Below are 13,194 nucleotides of genomic sequence, written 5' to 3'. Positions count from 1 at the left end.
GCACCAGATTTCTCTGAAGGCGTTTTGGGGAAACGATATGATACCTCTTTGCCTCTGTACCACTGTGGAGGAGAAAAGGGAGAGTCATTTCCTTGATCCCATTAATCCTTTAAGAATGAAGGAGCTCAGGAAGAAAAATGACACTTCAGGAGTGTAGGTTTCCAGATATTTTCATATCCACCTGTCTCTCCGGTGTTGCCCACATCGATTTCCAAGACCTCATTTCCGCCTAGCAACATCACAACCAATCAAGATGCAATTAGGCTTGGCAGCTCGGCTCATCCTTAACTAGGATTGGCTGCTCACAGTATGCGCATCCCAAGTTTTCATTGGCTGACGGCCACCTGTATGGAAATGAGAATTACAAGGGACTCAGCCGCTTCTCTGCGACGTGGACCTGTGGCTTAATGCACTGAAACTTGCAAGCTCAGAGCCGGAACTCCTGGGCTTCTTCCCCCAAAGAGATATCTCAGACTTTTCCGTCGGCGCCTCTGCCTGAGGCCTAGTCTGAAAGAAATTCGACGAAATAACGCATAAAATAAGGCGAATTTGTATGCTTTTTGCGTCTGCTTTGCCTTCTCTCGGTTCAATGTCAAGATTTTGCCTCTTCCGTCCAATGCCACGACAGTTCTTGCCCCTTTCTCTCTTCCACGTCCATCTAAGGGGCGGCTTCTCTCCGTGTGGAGTCCCTCAGTCCCTGCCTCCTGTTGCCTCAAATTCTCCCTTTGGGCTCAGCTCCTCCAAATTCCCAATTGCCCCCTTCCTCCCATTCAGGATCCAGGCATCTCACACAACGATCTAAAGCCCAGTTTAGGAGGGAGTTAGAGGAGTGGAGTACTGTCCCCCCCCCCCCAAAAAAAAACCACCCTCCATCCTCACTCCCCATCCATTTTCTCCGAGGGAGCCGAGTTTGACAGCGAATTCATTCCGAGCGGGGAGGGTGATTTATTCTTCAAATATACCGACAAGTGCGGGCATGATGGAGCCCATTAAAATGTTGGGAGATTGTTTTTATGATTGAAGTCTGTATTACTCCAACCATAAAGAAAGAGAGCAAGGAGTCATTAGCATTTTCATGATGGTGTATTTCTGCTTGTCTCCCCGCCATCACTCATCTTTACTGCCCGTCCCTTTGCTCTCGCTCTGCTACAACGAGGAGAGACTGCAGCCTGAGTTGGGGTTGGGGGTGGGGGAAGGTGGGGGGCCAGAGATCCCCCGCCGCTCTGCCCTTCACGCCAAATCCTCACCCTCCCTGGGACGCAGATCATGGGGTGGGAGGCCGAACGCAGACGATGATGTGCCTCAGCTTTCTCCTGCCGCAGGCGCTTCCTGCCCTCTGACTGTCCCTGCAGGGGGTCCCGTCCAAATGGTGCTTGGAGATCTGGGCAGACCTGGTTTGGGAAAGGGGGAGTACCCCTTCCTTTCTTTGGCTCTTCCCTTCCTGGCCTACACACCATTGAGAGCTTTCCAGGGTTATCCACATAGGGATAAAGTCAGGAATTCCTGGCTGAGTGCCCTGGGCTGGAGACATTAGAGTAGGAGAGGACAGAGGGAGGAGACCCCAAGTCCCTGGGTTTGGAGGCTGTGTTGGGAGGAAGTTGGGAGCCTGGACTTTTGGCCTCTGTCTCTGCTACTCCCTCTTTAGAGTTTAAGCCTCCTGTGACCACCCCAATTCCCCTACTCCTGCTCTCCTAATTCCTTAAGTCCTTGATTCTTTCTACCCAATCATTTATAAGACTCTCCAGTACTCCAAGGAACAATTTCATAACCTCCATGAAAATAATGGAGCTCAAAATAATCATTGCCAAGGAAGGAGTTCAGAGAAAGTTGGTTATGGGTGAAACAGTGTCTCTAGGTGTCCAAGGATTGTTAGAATCACCTGTCCTGACCCTTGGCTTTGGATAAGTCTCTTAACATAAAGAAACATTCATTCCAGGTTGGACACAACCTGCCTGCATATCCTGTTGACCCAAATTGTGTGGTGGTGCTTGAGTGAGAGTTGGTTGGGATAAAGTCTAGTTAAAGGGTGGTGGGAAAATGGAAGTGTTAGCTCACAAGACATTAACAGTGATAATAACGATTAGTGGACCACTTTCCCGTTGGTCCAGTGCTTTCTCATGGATGTCTCACAACAACCTGAAAGGTAGGTTTTATGACTGCCATTTCACAGATGAGGAAAGCAAGGATCAGGTGACTGTGTGTGGGGTACTCAAGATCACTTAGCTAGTGAACAGGAGAACCAAGATCTGAACCCTGGGCTGTCTTCATTAACTGATACTGCCTGAGAAGGTGTTCAAGGTCTCTAAAGTGGAAGCCAAGATGACTGATTGCCCCATATACGTCATCTGAGTTCATAAGAAGGTGGAGAAGACATTCTAGTAAGTGTTAAATATTTTGGGAGAAATCTTAGTAGGAATATTCTTCCCTTGGCCACCACAGCTGGGTAGTTGGGTAGTAGTTAGCATTGCTGGGATTAACCCTTCTCTCATTCAGGGAACATTTATTGAGCACCTGGTATGTGTGATCTTCTGACTGACCACACCCTCCCCTTCCACAGGCCTCCTCCCCCTTTTGAGATGGGTATAATAGGGCTCTGGGGTCCTGGGCAGAGGTAGAGCCCCAGGCAGCTGGACAGAGATGGAGCAAAGGGGGGGGTGCGGAGGTGAGAGCCCCCCTACAGCCTGCACAGTGCCCAGAGGCGGCTGCAGCAGCAGCCCCAGATTTACAGCTGTCCTGGCTCTGATGCCATAAAAGCAAACGATCCTTCTCTGTACTAATTTCTGTGTAATTAGATCTCTCCTGGCATGGAAAGTGGCGAGTGGGGGTGGCCAGAAGGGGAGGGGTGCCAAGGACTCTTCACAGAGGTGGGAGGAGGGACTGTGGGACACACATGGCTTCATGTGGCACAGGGATGGGCTCAGGGATCTGCATGCACTGTGACAAAGATGGAAAATGCAATCATGCACACGTGGAAGGCAAGGAGGCAGATGAGTCCTGATGTGACAACACCCTTGTGCCCGGGATAGGGACAAAGCTGGGATCCTGCACAAAGATCCTGAAGCCAGAAGAATAACTCCTGGGTAGTCTGTGTACACACAGGAGGAACTGAAATCCTCGGAGGAGCTGCACACAGACTTCCCCACATGCAGCTAGATACTAAAATCTCACAGAGAGGCCTGAACAGTAAAAAATTTGTGCAGACACATCACATTTACAAAACAATATACACACACATTTACCTGCAGGAAAGCAGATACACACTTCTCTTAAATGCAAAACTTATAGCATCTGCATTAAATAGGAACTCAACAAATGTCTGTTTCCTCCTCCACCCCCATCCACTGCTTGCCCACCTATTAGAGGCAGAAAACTAAAAGATGAAAAAAGCCTTTTGTTTTAAAAGCGAGATTCTCTTTAAGATACTTGAAGATGGATCCTGTCAAGCCAAGAAAGAAAGAAAAAAAGAATTAGAGGAATGTGGGGATGGCTAAAGAGGAAGCAATCCTGGAATCTTCCCTTTCCTCGGGAAGAACAAAGTCTCAAACCGGAAAAACATATAGTTGTTATTATTACTATCCCCCCATCCCACCCCATGGTGACAAACAATGGCCATGGGTATGGCAGTAATGTCGTTCGGAACAGCACTTCTACCGAGCTAAGTATTCATTATGCACTGCAGTGTATTTGTGGAGGGACCTCAAAGGGCCTCTTATCCAATCTCCCTCTGCAGCCCAGATTTCTTTCACAGTAAGCCTGCCAGGGCATCAGCCAGCTTCTGCTTCAATACTTCTGCTGAAAAGGAGCTCGTTACTTCATAAGCAGTTTGCCCCTGTCACTGGACTGCTGTAATGGTTAGACTGTTCTGTGGTAGAATTGAAATCCGTCTTCTTTTAAATTTCAGAATACACTATTTCTAACTGCCTGTTATTTCGAGTTATTCTAATGTTTTAAGACCAGTTCAATCAAAGCGTTAATCATTCCCCCCACCACAGCAATAACAATTAGAAACCCATTGGAAAATCAGGAGATTCTGATCTCCACAGATGACTGTCATGTACTTATCTTAAGCCCTTGTTCTAGTGGGTAATTCCTGATTAACCTGAGTAATGAAAATGTATCACAATAAAGAAAGATTTGTCATGCCTTGTTATCACTTCATAAGGCTGTCCTTCTAGATACCTGCCATAACATCAGGATATTTCTATCCCAATAAAACATGATCATGATGTGCTTGGCTAATAAAAAGGAAAAAAGACACGCATTAAAAATATGTTTAAAATGATTTGCATGAGTGATGTAAATATAAACCACCACCACCATCATTGTCAACATCATCCTCAGTTTATTTGCCTTTTGAAATCCCTGCCCGACCTTGTGGGTCGAGGTAAAGGAAGAGAGAGGCAGAAAATTAGCATCTATTAAATGCTTCCCATGGCCAGGCACTCTGCTAAACACTCACGATAACCCTGTAAGATAGGTATTCTTACGACCTTACAGGTGAGGGAATGGGGCTCAAAGAAGTTAAGTACCTTGCCTGAGGTCAGACTGCTAGTACAGGGGATCAGGATTGTAACCCAGGTAAGTCTGCTTCCAAAGCCCACACTTTCCCCCCTAAACTCGGACAGGTTAATTTTACTTTGATGCAAGCAGAGCCTCACTGAGTGGATTTATACACTGACTTGACGTTGGTGAGGAGTATGTTGGGCTCAAAGACCTCACCCTTCCCAGTCTGGACTCCCTGCCGGGGAGCCAGGGGTTCAGAGGCTGAATATTATGGCCTTTGTGCCCGGTCCCATTACTATCATCACCCAGGGGTGCCCATATATAATTATGCGTGGTGCTACAGGCACCGTCACTGCTGTACAGTGACATGCTCACAAAACTCACTGTCACATTTAACCCATGCTGGGACTCAACAGAGGCTGGCTGTTCCTTCCCTTCTCCCAGTCGGTGGAGTGTGCAGCCAGCAGGGGTCGCCAGCACACCAGGAATTACCACTTGCTGGGCCAGTCTCCTTCTGCCCTAACAGGACAGAATATTCCTCCTCCTCTGCTCTTCTCCTAAAATCTCTCTCTGATCCCTCCCCTTTCCTGCTTTCCCTTTCTAGCCCCCCTCCCCTTCCCCAGGCCTTGTAGCTTCTTATCCACGAGCTGGATAGTTGCCCCTTATGCAGCACCTAAACTGCCCAATCCCAGCCTAGACCAGGGACCAGGGATTCAGGCTGTCATCCTGCTTTAGTGATGCCAGGGAGCTGGTAAGGAGCTTGGAGTGCCCAACCTTCTGGTTCATCCTTGGCCAATTAAGCTTCTCCCTCCTCTCAGTGCCTTCCCAACACCCTGTCGTGACCGTTCTTTTATTGTCCCAATGTTCGTGTAAGGATGTGTTGCAAACATCCTCAGACTCCCAGGGTCCTTTAGCTCCCTCATCTTGGGAGAACCTAAGAATGAAGGAGGAGGCAAATCTGTGGTGGAGTGGGTGATCTGCGGCCTGTGGTTTTTGGATGAGAAACCACGATTTGGGGCGTACAGTGGAGGGACCCATGTGCACTGGCTCACAACAGAAAGAAGGGCCAGGTGTCTGCTCCCTGCAGGGAAGCTGTGGCTGCCTTCTGGGAGTGACATCTCTCTGATCTTTTCTGCCTCTCCCCTCCCCTGGTGTAGCAGCAGCGCCCCAGCTTTTCCATGCCCCCTTCTCTCTGCAGCCCCCTCCCCGCAACTTCTGGAGCCCAGTGATTGGCGGCTGCCTGCTGCAGGGCCGGCTGGGTTTATGGCTTTGTGGCCGCTGGGGAGAAAGCGAGGCCAGAGACCGAAAATGGAAACCCACCAAGAAATTGAGAATGATGAAAGAGTAAAAGAGAGGGAGACCAAGACAGAGGCAGAAGGACCTCGAGAATAACAGATACCCCAAATCAACATGATGAGAGGGACTAAAGCAGAGATGGACCCAAAGAAAATTATAGAGATGCTGATAAAAGAGGGGAAAAATGTAAGAAGGATGGGGTGAAAAGGAAAAGAAAAGCAGACAGGAAAACAGTTGGATAAGTCCTGAGAGTAGGGATGTGCAGGGCTTTCCAGGGGGACAGGAATTGCTGGTAATATGTAGAGGGTGGGGTAGACTTCTAGGGACTCCCAGAAATTCTGATACAGAAGAGGCCAGAAGATCTTGCAGTTCTCCTCATACCTGTGCTCCCATTCATCCATTTTAGCCTTTTCCATGTTCACACCCTCCTGAAATTTTAGAGGTTATTACAAAAATGTCCTCCTTAAGAATGATCCATGATCTAGTGTGGAAGGATCTTGTCCCATTTTCCATGAAATGAATGGGAAAACTGAGGTCTGGGATTTGGGAGGGATTTTAACATTAGAGCTACATTTTTTTTTTTTAAGATTTTTTTGATGTGGACCATTTTTTTAAAATCTTTATTTAATTTGTTACAATATTGCTTCTGTTTTATGTTTTGGTTTTTTGGCCATGAGGCATCTTAGCTCCCCAAACAGGGATCAAACCTGCACCCCCTGAACTGGAAGGTGAAGTCTTAACCACTGGACTGCCAGGGAAGTCCCTAGAGCTACACTTTGTTGCACATGAATTAACTCGCAATGTTGTTGGCTCTCTGTCATGGCATCTTGATTGGCGCATACCACATTTACCTTATGTTATAGTAATTTCTCTGTATATCCTTTGTGCTAATATATAAATAGGCTCTTTAATAGCAAGATCTGTGTCTGCCCTTCTTTGTGGCACCCATAGTGCCTTGTTCTTGTTTATTAAGTGAACCAATTAATGGCCACTAGAGATGTATAAGCAGAGGTTGGATGCATATCAACTAGGGGTGGAGTCCAGGGAATTGCTGCACTGAATGAGAAGTTGGAGATATATCTCTAAGCACCTTTTTGGTTTTGAGGTTCTATCAGGCCATGTATAAGAACCTGAGTTTGCTGTTTCTTTTCCCAGTTCTCCAGATATGCAGGGGTAAGACAGACACAAAGTGGGAAACCCCAAATTCCAAAGTAACTACTGTGGGTGGAGCTCTGTACAAGGCATTTTACACATCTGATCTCATATAATCATCACATTAACTGTTCCGGGTAGGCGTTATCCACATTTGCAGATGAGGGCTCAGAGAGGTGAGGTGTTTTGCTCCAGGTCACATGGTTAGGAACTATGACAAATTAAGTCTAGAGGTCTCTAAAGCCTGGTGATTGCCACAACACCGTGTTTCTACCAGTTTGAGAGATTTCCAAGGTTTCAGAAAGGCAAAGAAGGAGTTGAGAAATGGGGAAAACAGGGAGAAGACATGGCTTCTAAATTTACGGTTGGGAGAGAGATTCGGAACTCTAAGCTGGGAAAAAAAGTACACTTTTATGAGAGTTAGAACAGGACGTTTCTGCTCTTACCTGATTATCAACAGACCTGGAGAAAGAGGGACAGGGACAGAGATACCCAGAGGTCGGGTATCGAGCACTGGAATCTCTTGCCATAGGTTCTGGCGTTGGGAGCTTGAGACATCCGGGTGCCTATAGAATGCAGTCTTGGGAATTCCAGGCATTTCTCTTTCTGCTAGGAGGGTTGTTGGGAGTCTAGGGATGTCCAGGTTGTGGGTGTCCTATTCAGTGTTAGTGCTGTGCAGTAGAAGTTCTTTTTTTTTTAATAGAAGAATGTCTTTTTATTTATTTATTTTTATTTATTTATTTTGGCTGCGTCGGGTCTTTTACTCTTTTTTTTTTTTTTTTTTTTTTTTTTTTTTTTTTTTTTTGCGGTACGCGGGCCTCTCACTGTTGTGGCCTCTCCCGTTGCGGAGCAACAGGCTCTGGACGCGCAGGCTCAGCGGCCATGGCTCACGGGCCCAGCCGCTCCGCCGGCATGTGGGATCTTCCCGGACCGGGGCACGAACCCATGTCCCCTGCATCGGCAGGCGGACTCTCAACCACTGCGCCTCCAGGGAAGCCCTGCGTCGGGTCTTTTAAATTTTTTTTTATTTTTAATTTTTATTGGGCTATAGGGGATGGGTTGGGACATATCTCTGTAAGTTATGCCCTACTAGGGAAATGTCCATTCTCATTTTCCTGCGATAGCTTTCGGAGCTTTTTCTTTTTCTTGGAGCTGTTGCTCTTGCTGGCAGCAGCCTCTTCAGGTCCACTGCTGAGAGGCTCCTCCTTGGAAGAGAATTTCCTCTTTTTCTTGGGGACCCTCTTGTTTCCTGACTCTTCAGGGTCACTATCTGGTTCCTCTTTGGGGAAAGATTTCTTCCTCTTGGTAAGACTTCCACTGCCAGCTGTCTCTTCAAGGTCACTACTAACCAGCTCCTCCTTGGGAAAAGATTTCTTCTTTTTGAGTTTGGAGGAGACGGATGGGTCTTCCATTCCATTCTCCTGAGGAGCCTCCTGGGGCTTTTGCTTTTGCTTCTTTTTGGGTCTTGCACTTGTCTCCTCACATTCCTCTGGGGTCCTACTGCTGTTTTCTGAAGATGCCAGGGCAATCGCAGCCAGGCTTTTCTTTTCCTTCTTCAAGCGTTTCTTCTACTGTTTCTCCAGCTTCCTAGTAATCTCAGCAGCTGCTTCCTCTGCCCGAACGATTGCCTCCTTCATGACATCCAGATTCTCTCGTGGAATCTCTCCAGTCTCATAGGACAGCCGCTCCTCAACTTGTTCTTGACGCTTCTCCCCAAATACACTGGTAGGTACCTCAGAGAAGCAATCGATTCGTGAGGCAATACTGCATTTGTTTGCCAGGTATCGGGAGATGCGGCCTCTGTTCTCGGCAGCCGCTCGGCCAATGAAGGTAGAGTGGAAAATGAGTCCGTATTTTGGGGTGTTACCCCTTGTCTTCAGGGCTCTGGAAAGTTGGTCCCTGTGCTGGGCCCATTGAATCACTCAGACACCAGGACTGGCCAGCACTGCGTCGGGTCTTAGTTGCAGCATGCGGGATCTTTATTGTTGCGGCGCGCGGGCTTCTCTCTAGTTGTGGCGTGAGGGCCCCAGAGCTCATGGGCTCTCTAGTTGAGGCGCTCAGGCTCAGTAGTGGTGGTGCGTGGGCTTAGTTGCCTTGCAGCATGCGGGATCTTCTTTCCCTGACCAGGGATCGAACCTGCGTCCACTGCATTAGAAGGCGGATTCTTTACCACTGGACCACCACGGAAGTCCCTGTGCAGTAGAAATTTAATATGGGTCATATACATAAAGTCTTCTAGTAGCCACATTTTAAAAAGTAAAAAAGGGGCTTCCCTGGTGGCGCAGTGGTTGAGAGTCCGCCTGCCGATGCAAGGGACACGGGTTCGTGCCCCGGTCCGGGAAGATCCCACATGCTACGGAGCGGCTGGGCCCGTGAGCCATGGCCGCCGAGCCTGCGCATCTGGAACCTGTGCTGTGCAACGGGAAAGGGTGAAACTAACTTTAATAATATATTTTATTTAACCCAATGTATCCAAAATACTATATCCCTTCAACATGCAATCAATATAACATTATTTTAAATTCATTTTTCTTTTTGGTGTTAAATCTGAGATTCGTTATGCAGTTTGCAGTCGACAAATCTCAATCTGTACTAGCCACATTTCTAGTGTTTAGTAGTGGGGACTTCCCTGGTGGTCCAGTGGTTAGGACTCTGCACTTCCACTGCAGAGGACATGTGTTCGATCCCTGGTCAGGGAACTAAGATCCCGAATGCCATGTGGCAAAAAAAAAAAAAAAAAATCAAGTGTTCAGTAGTGGCATGTGGCTGGTGGCCACCATAGTGGAGTGCAGGCTTAGAGCGTGCCTCGAGCCTGCAGGATCTTTGATGTTAGATCCAGACATCTTGGTTCCCACCCTTGATTCTTCTGACACCTTGACATAGGAGTCCTTGTTCTTCTATGAGTATGGAGACATAGTCCCAATTCCCACGGGTCAGAAGAATTGCGTGTCTATTGCAGGGTATCTATTGCAGGCTCTGTGAAGTCCAGCTGCACAATAACTTCCACCGGCAACACGCTCCTTAAGCGCCTCTTGCTGAGCTGCCAGTGACCTCCTGGCTGCTAAACCAGCCGTTTCCAGGGATACTTTCCCTGGCTTCTCTGCTACACCTGCCGCCGCTGGCCTTTCTCCTTGACTTATCTGTCCCCAGTTGCTTCCTATCTCTCTGATCGATCCTTCTATCTTCTCCGTGATTCGGCACTCTCCATCCTTCCCTTCCATGTTGATGGTCTCCTGGGTGCTGCCCTTGGTCCTCTTACCTCTCACTCTACATGCAGGGATACCTGGGTAATCTATCTTCACTTGTATCACCTTTATTTACAAGGATCTTAAGTCTCTATCTCCAGCTCTAAACCCTTCTGAGCTCCGGACTTAAATATCTATCCAATTGTCTACTGGAGTTCTCTCCTTTGAACGATCCCAAAGACATTGGGAATTCAACAAGACAAAACGGCACGAATCATCTTTTCCCTCAATGTATTATTTCTCCATTTGTATTATTAATTTGGTGAATGGCATCACTGGTTATCTGGTCATTGAAACCAGAAACCTGGGATCAACAGGACTCCTTCTGTTCAATTCCCATATCTGATTATCAAGTCCCATTAATTCTGCATCCTGAAGAATTCTGCTTCTTTTCCTCTTGACATTACTTAAGTTCAGTGCTCACTGTTTTTTTTTTTTTTTGGTTGGGGGACCTTGCCATGCGGTTTGCAGGATCTTAGTTCTCTGACCAGGGATTGAACCCGCGCCAGGGAAAGTGCCAAGTCCTAACCATTGGACTGCCAGAGAATTCCCTAGTTCAGGGCTCACTTTCCTGGCCTGGGTTATTACAGTGGGTTCCTAACTGGTTTCTTTGGACTTTCATGGTCCGGCAATAGCGTGTAAGCTCCTTGAGGGCAGGCATTCCTATCTGTTCATGCAGATTCCCAGTGCCTAAGACAGCACCTGGCTCGTAGTGGGCATTCAGTGAGTATGTGTTGAGGAAATGTATGAGTAAAGGTCTGTTATCCGTCGTTCCAGCCTCACTTCCCACATCGCGTCCAATCCTCATTCGGCAGCCCTGAGTGTTGAGATTTCTGAGTGAATTAGGTCTTTGCCGTCTTGTCCCGTCTGCCTGCACACTCTGGGCTCCCGTGTACACACTGTTTAAGACTCAGCCCCCATATCATCACCCACAGGAAGCTTTGTCTTCCGAGTCTTGGTTAATTAAGTACCTGTTCTCTGTGGTCCCACAGCATACTGTGCATATCTCTAAAGTAGCGCTTACCTTGTTTTCTTCTATTTGTTAGTTTATGTTGACTGTGAGCTCTTTGAGGGCAGGGCTTTTGACTGTTCCATCTCTAGTCCCAGCAATTGACCCATAAAGAACACTCCATAAAGTTTTTTTGAATGAACGCATGAAATGTCTTTTTTTCCTGTAAAATTTTATTTTTTAATTTTTTAAAATGTAGAGTATTTCGCCATTCTTTCTCTTTTTTTAAATTAGTTTTTATTGGAGTATAGTTGCTTGCATGGAATCTCTGTATCCTAACTGACGTCACATCTTGTTCTTTCAGGCCACACAGGGCACTTCAAAGGTACTGGTAATGTTTTTAAAGCTGGTTAGTAAGTCCAATAATGTGCACTTTATTATTCCTTATCCCTTGTGTATGGACATATATATCTTCTCTTGTATGTATGGAGTATTTTATTAAAATAACTTAAAAAATTACTTTTGGAGGACTGGTCCTATGAGCCAGTTTCTGTACTGGACTTCAGGGACAAGAGATGTACAAACACAGAACCTACCCTCAAGCTGTTTATAGTCGAGAGAGAAGAAAAACTTGTGAACATGATATAGTGAGTTTTTACAAAGTGCTATGTGTAGTATCACAGAGGATAATGGAGGAAATCACGAAAGGCTTCACGGAGGAGCTATCTTTTTTTTTTTTTTGCAGTATGTGGGCCTCTCACTGTTGTGGCCTCTCCCGTTGCGGAGCACAGGCTCCGGACGCACAGGCTCAGCGGCCATGGCTCACGGGCCCAGCCGCTCCGCGGCATGTGGGATCTTCCCAGACCGGGGCACGAACCCGTGTCCCCTGCATCGGCAGGCGGACTCTCAACCACTGCGCCACCAGGGAAGCCCAGGAGCTATCTTTTGAGCTGAGGCGAAAGCATGTGTTCAGAGGCATGCAAGAGCAGTGCCTATTTCTGTGGAGTGGTTGTGTAAAACTGGACTCCAGGGTTCCTTAGGGTAGGATGGGGAATGGAAAGGCAAGTTGGTGAAGACCCTGACGGGCACGCTGAACGATCTGCACATCGCATTCCTGTAGGTAACAGGCAGCCATTGTGGTTCTGTAAGTGGGGAGTGATGTTTGGATTCATTCATCTCTCACCAAATACTGACACCTGAGTTCCTATCTGCTGCTACTTGGTCTGAGCCCATTCAGGTCCATCACTTTCTGCAAGAATACTGGGAAGCAGAGGGAGAGAGACAATCCCTTACAGGAGGGATACAGTAGGAAGGCTGAGTTGCCAAATACCGCATGGTGAGTAGGAGAAAGAACTCCAGTTGGATCCCAGCTGTCTTCCCTCCCTGCCCATGCAGTCAGTTACTCTCCCCTGAGCTCCCTGTGTTGGAGCCATGCACTGGACCCTGGGGTAGACAAATCGTAAGTGACGAAGAGAAATGTCTCTACATTTCTGGGGAACTCCTAGTCTGAAGGTGCCGACTGCACACTTGAAGACATACGAAGGGCAGAGAAAGGAGGGACTGGAAACTCTAGATACCCAGGTTAAGGGGTCCAATGAGGGACTGGGGGACTTCGTGGAGGAGGGGAGTATGGAACAAGTTTGGGAAAGTGAGGCAGCACTGGGCTGGGGGGAAAGGAAATAGGTGAAAATGACCCATGCAGTTTTGGAGGTGGGAAAGAACAAAACTTATGCTGCAGTCGTCGTAAGTGCTTTTAGTCTGGCAGTGTCTGTGTCAATGGCCTTGTGCGGCTACCCATGTGGCTCCTGCCGGTGTGTGTGTGCGGCTTTGCAGGGGCTGTGGGATGGCAGTAAAGGCCCTGGGTCCCTTTTTCTGTCGCCCTTCCTCCTCTTCTGCACTGGGGGGGGGGCACCCTTCTAGAAGCAGGATGTCTGGGTTCCAGGTTCTTCCCTCCCCAACCTCCCCCAGACATAAATCACAAGCGATTTCATTAAACGCACCTCCTGCTGGGGATGTTGGCTCATAATTCCTCTCTGATTAACCCCCACA

The 13,194-nt window shown here is 47.7% G+C and overlaps 1 pseudogene; it reads right to left on the bottom strand.

Annotated features, from left to right (window-relative positions):
- Positions 1-7,986: 7,986 nt before the first annotated feature.
- Positions 7,987-10,857, bottom strand: LOC117314316 (nucleolar protein 56 pseudogene; annotated as a pseudogene).
- Positions 10,858-13,194: the final 2,337 nt, after the last annotated feature.

Source organism: Tursiops truncatus, chromosome 11 (assembly GCF_011762595.2).
Source record: "Tursiops truncatus isolate mTurTru1 chromosome 11, mTurTru1.mat.Y, whole genome shotgun sequence".
Lineage (NCBI taxonomy): Eukaryota > Metazoa > Chordata > Mammalia > Artiodactyla > Delphinidae > Tursiops > Tursiops truncatus.
Note: the sequence above shows the minus strand (reverse complement) of the source record. Positions and strands in the feature narration are given on the sequence as shown.